Genomic DNA, 6,000 nt, shown 5'->3' with positions numbered 1-6,000 from the left:
GCAAAACCACGTTTCTTCCCTTGAGAAAAAACATTAAACATAGGTTGAGAAAAGCTGACAGTGAGATTTTCAAATATTTAAGTTCGACACTAAAACCATCTATTGTGAAAAGCTCAACAAATGATGAGTGAAAGGAAGTAGTAGAAAAACTTGCAGAACATTTTGGTCAAAAATAAAGAAGTGACCATTGTCCAGGGTGACCTTGTGGCAGGCAAACTTGAAGAGACAAAACTTGTACCTTGTTTGGTAAAAAAATAATAATAATAAAGCAGTGGCCAAGACTGCAAGGAATGATTATGGGGTGTTACAAACATTTAACTGCAAAGTCATTATGTAAGCGGTTGATTCTTTTGCACCACGAGGAATTATCTGAAATTGTGGGCAAAATAGCACTGACCATGTGTTTAACAAGTCAAGAAAGTGAGAGAAGTTTCAGCACACAGAATTGACTGAAGAATAAGTTCAGAAGTTCACTCAAGGAAGTAAACCCTGATTTCCTCATTGGTATTGTAATGAGTGGTGTAATACTTGACACATTTGACACCAAGAGAGCCGTTCAGATATGGCACGAAAAAAGAAGAAAAGACTACCAAAAGACTAACGGAAGGCTTTTAGCCAAGAAAGAAAAGTAGTAAAGATGTTAAAATTAATCAGGACTTGTTATTTGCTGAGCAACATTTCGATTCTGTGTAAAATCTTAGGTGTGCTTTAAAAGTTCATTTGATAAAATAATTCATTCATAATTGTAATTAAATGTACCAGTACACTTTTGAAATCGACATAACATTGAAATGAATGACCCAAGGATGTACCATACTTGATTGCAAAAGGGTGTAAAACACATTTAAGTAAAACAGTTATCTGTAACTCTGATAACGCAATTGAATCTATCAATTTCGGCAATATTATTACGCAAAAAATTATCTTAACCGTAAATATTCAATAAAGAAGTCTACACTCGTTTGTTTTTGCTTGTACTTTGTTGCCTGTCTGAGACTGAGTGTGTATGCATGTGATGGTTCCTTTTTAAGAGCGGGTCAGACCATGGTTTTTATAAGTTCGTATATAAAATCAACACATTTCTTGACATAATATTGTTTATTTAGTAAACAATCTGTCATAAATGTGTTATAAATGACGATTGCAGTTTTGATGTGTCTTTTTTGATTAGCGAAATAATATGAATATCCTCTGGTTAAGAAAACACAACACAAAATTGCAAACAAAAAGTGAAAACATTCATCTTCCTAAAAATGACGTTTAAAACGTGACTGTGGTTAAAGCATTTATCTTATAACACCAGATAATTAATTGATTGTGTTTTGTTAACTAAGTGTGTTATTGCACTGTATAATGTTCGACAAATCAACAAAAACATTTTCTTTACTGAAATTGTTAGGTTTTATTATTTATAATGTTGTTTTTCTTTCACAACCATTTGAATACAGCGCTGCAAAATAGAACCATAAAACAGTTACCATTCGTTTGATCACACATGCACAATGTAAATTTCTGTCATCATAAATTTAAACTCAAAGATCATCCTTAACTGGTTTAATCCAATTCAACTAGACACTATGGAATAAGATTTGTTACATATTTGTTTCTTTTCACTTGATAACACAAATATACTGCCAAATGGTCGTCCTTGGAAAGGTAAAATGTAGTTTCAATGAAATATCAATGCTATGTTTTCGCAGGGACATGTTATTTTGTCAACCCCAAAATGTAAACATATTACATTATGAGTCTTTCATGATGTATGAATGTACATAAGGAGAAAATTAGTTCGAACTTTTATGATGAATAAAGTGAAACTGAAGTGCTTAGATAAAACGCACCCTGGACATGCAGTTTAATGTATTATCGTATTTGTTTTAACTATCACATGTGCATAATTCTAGTAGTTTTGACTTATAGTTAGATGACATGAAGTAACATTTTAATGCTTAAGAATGGGCGGAATGAATGAAGAGAACAAGCGCTTTTGAAATATTGAAATATTATATATTGAACAGGACATCTAAGTCCATTCTGACACAGGGAGTGTGTATCGGATGAGTGGCAGTAGGCGGAGGTTTAAACATCCGCAGAAGTTGATTTTTTTTAAATATTAAGCCTAGTATTAATTGGGTGCCTATCTGCAATTTCATTGACTGAAAATGTAGGTTGTATTCTAATTATGGTGTCGGAACCGACCGTGTTAGTATGTTTCCGTGAATAGGACAACATCTAACTAAAACATGTTTACAGGTATTTATTAATACTTGACCTGTTTATCTGATTGCCTCTTGGATTAGGGATGGCTAAGTCATAACTGATGACCTGGGAAATAACAGAGAAAAAAAAATGGAAAAACATTTGACCAGACAAACCATGAAGCCATTAAAGGCATTCGAAAGCATGCCTTATGTTTACTGCAGTATGGTATTTAAACAGTTTCATTCGTTTTGGTAAAAAAATGTCGTTTGTTGTTCTAATTCTACCACCTTGATACTGTTCTTTATATTTGAGCGCGAATACACTACCACTGTAACATTCCCATTTTTTTACACAAATAAAAACAAGGTGTACATAAGAATTCATCTCGATATAATCATGTAGTGGTTATTTTACAACTTTGAATATTAATCAACCAATATCTGTTTGAAGGTTTAATACTATGCAAACAATATATATTCACAGGTTAAATTTTGTTACTTTAAGATAATGAAAAAAAAGCCCGTTCATTAATTACTTATATTTTTATGATCTTTTCAACTGTTCAAATTCTGTTTGTCAATTGTAATTATTTGAAATAAACTTAAAAACCTTAATATATTTAATTTAGCAACATTATTTAAAGTTTTTTTTTTTCTCCGAGCAAAATTGTCTGTTCTTTAATAACCTATATTTAAATGTCTTTTTCAAGTTCTCAAGTTCAGATTGTCTATTTATAATAATACAGTTACGACCCTGCCCCGTGGTCCGTCGACGCTATCAACTGTCCCTTAAAGGGTGACCAAGTATTTGAAGTGCTCCCCTCGTGACTGCCTCTCGGGTACTGGTTCCGAAACCTCTCAATGGCAGTTAAATTTCAAGTAGTCTAATCATTGCGTGTCAAAAAAAAAATTCACCCGGAAGACAACTCAAATTTATGTCTACAAGTTTAATAAACATTGAAGAACAGTACACAAGCGGAATAAATCATCATTTAAACAACAATAGAAGAGAAGGTATTGTATGCAATCGCTGGGTAAACACAATAGAACACTATAGCATCATGTTGCATTTATAAGTCCTTAAATCATTAATTTTCCACTTTTTTCCTATTTAATTATTTTTGGATTTTATCAAGGAGACAAATCATTAAAATCGTTAATTTGTTATCGTTTTCTATTTCCAGTTAAATGCCAAATTCAAATGCCAAAAAGGGCGAATTGTACGGGATGTGCTCCAAGCAATGGCCAAGATACGTCTCCTCTTGATTCTTGAAAACCCCTCTTTATATAGTCACATTGTCAAACGACCCCAAAAATATCGTCGAATGACCCGACCAAAAATGACCCGACTGAAAACGACCCAGATTGGGTAAAATTATCCAAATTGGCTGACAGCCAATCCAAGATGGCGTCGTCATAGATCGTGAACTATTGAAAAAGTAAATACACATTCTTCTTTACATGAACGTTCTATATCAACGCGTGGATATCAGATTTGGGAGCAATGAAATCTGAATAAGATGAATTGAAATAAGTTATCATTTGTACTAACTTTATTCCCTAAACTTTTAACATTGCTTAATCAAATAGTAGAATGATTGCTCATTCAGCGGTGGCAAAGTTCAAACAAGGCTGGCACGCCTGGAATGTCGGAGCGTTGCTATTTTCTTGTATGATTTGCCATTGACCGATAACAACAACAATACATAATATACAAAGAGTTAAAGTAAGCGCATATTATTCTACCATAACCGTACATGTGCTGGGGCATATCAATATAGAATAGAATTAATGATCTTTATGTACTTAAACAAACAACATTATTTAAATAGCCCGCAAATCCTTGGCGAAATTTCAGTTTATATCTTTATCAATTTATTTACGTGCGCGCCAGACAATTTACCCCCATCCACCCCACCTTTACGAATGTTTTTATACTTGTTATTTGAGATTCCATGGACAAACACGTTCACATTTTACATGAACGTGCCGAGGAGAAAACAAAAAAAGCCTCTTCAACAGTAATTTATTACCGTGATATAAAAAGAAAAGGGTTCTGAATCGCATTGAATATAGCGGTCTCATGATTTACATTTTCCAAGTCCTAATTGTACTAACTGTAAGATCTTGTAAACGTTATGGTCTGATAATTACCGCGCTACATCGACATTATATTTAGTAAAATTTGAATGCGAGAACTTGCATGCTTTATTCTGACGGTTCTGACGGTTTGGTGTGCACATGCATTAAGAGCATGGGTTTGTTTGGATATATTGTTCGATATGCATCAAACATAATCGGAATTACTTTCTATACATTACTATTAACTGTATACTTAATATTTCGAAAAGGGGTTTCAATGATCATCAATCGTGGTAAAGAGAAGAAATTTAAACAAAGCTGCCATGTTCAAACAATATTGTGGAAAAAGAAATTCTTCACTATCGACGTAGCTTCACCAACAGATTTCTTCACCGTGCATAATGAACGGGTCCATCCTACGTACGTTTTACAAGGAAAAGTTTCAACATATTGTACTACAAAGAACTGTGTTTACTTTATAGAGACGGATGTAACAACGGATGTCTTCAAATCTGAAACAAATCCATTTCAGTATATCGGACAGTTTAATCATGCTAAGAAACTGATATCCATGCCAGTACAAGCTTTTATTCGTTTCTGCGAATCCTTACGTTACCAGGAAGAAAATGTTTTATTTATGCCTAACACAGGGCGTTGTGGGTCTACCTTATTGTCTCAAGCCCTCGAAAAGATACCAGGAATGCGGCTACATGCCGAACCAGACGGCCTGACCAACCTTGCTAGACTCTGGAGGTCTGGAGCTTTAAACCAAGAACAGTACGAACAAGTATTGGCTGCCATGTATGCATATTTGTGCAGACCAATGACTGGTGTTTCTAGAATTTGCATCAAACCCAGATCATGTGCATCATGCCACGTTGAAGCCATACGAAAACATTTTCCGAAAACAAAGTATGTGTTTGGTTACAGAAATAACTTAAACACTGTTTCTTCTTTTCTTGGCCTGATGGTGTCAGAAACTGTCCAAAGTCTTGCTATGTACCTCATCGACAGTGGCAGTTTTTCTGCGATGGTTCCATTCTTTAGGAAACGGATGTATCAATACTTTTGCTTTGGTTTGGATGAACACTATGTTTCTTTGAGGCCAGAAAATCTAAACACAGTCGAACATTTTACATTTGCATGATGTAATTGTATTTCGTTGATAATGAGATTTCGTGACATTGGAGGAAAATGCATACCGATTACGTATGCAAATCTAATAGCAGACACAAAGGGTGTGTTGAGTGATGTCTTCAAAGCAGTTCAAATTGACGAGAAACTCATCGACCTAGCGCTTGAGTCGTTTCAAAACGACTCACAGGAAGGAACCCCATTGGACAAGAGTAATATCAACAATGCTGCCCGAAAACGGATAATGGATAAAGACATAATTCGTGCGAATAAAATCCTGAAGATGTTTAATCTGCCGTCTCTTGGAAGTCCATTCGCACTAGAAAACGAACAGAAACTTTTATAACAGGCTTTGTCTATTTATGTGTGTTTCAATGGTTGTAAAGATTGCGTAGCATAGTCGTACCAGTGTTAGTTCTTAATATATTTCACTGAGTGAGCGGTTAACAATATATTGCGTCGTAGCTTAACCACGAGTGAAATAAATGCTTTTTGGTATTCACGAGGTGAGATGCATTGCAAGCTTACACTTAAACAAGACCTGATCGTTTTTATTATTTACCTTACATGATTTTTAATCACA

The sequence above is a fragment of the Mya arenaria genome, chromosome 1 (assembly GCF_026914265.1).
Source record: "Mya arenaria isolate MELC-2E11 chromosome 1, ASM2691426v1".
NCBI lineage: Eukaryota > Metazoa > Mollusca > Bivalvia > Myida > Myidae > Mya > Mya arenaria.
The sequence above is the reverse complement of the archived record's forward strand: the minus strand, read 5'-3'. Positions refer to the sequence as shown.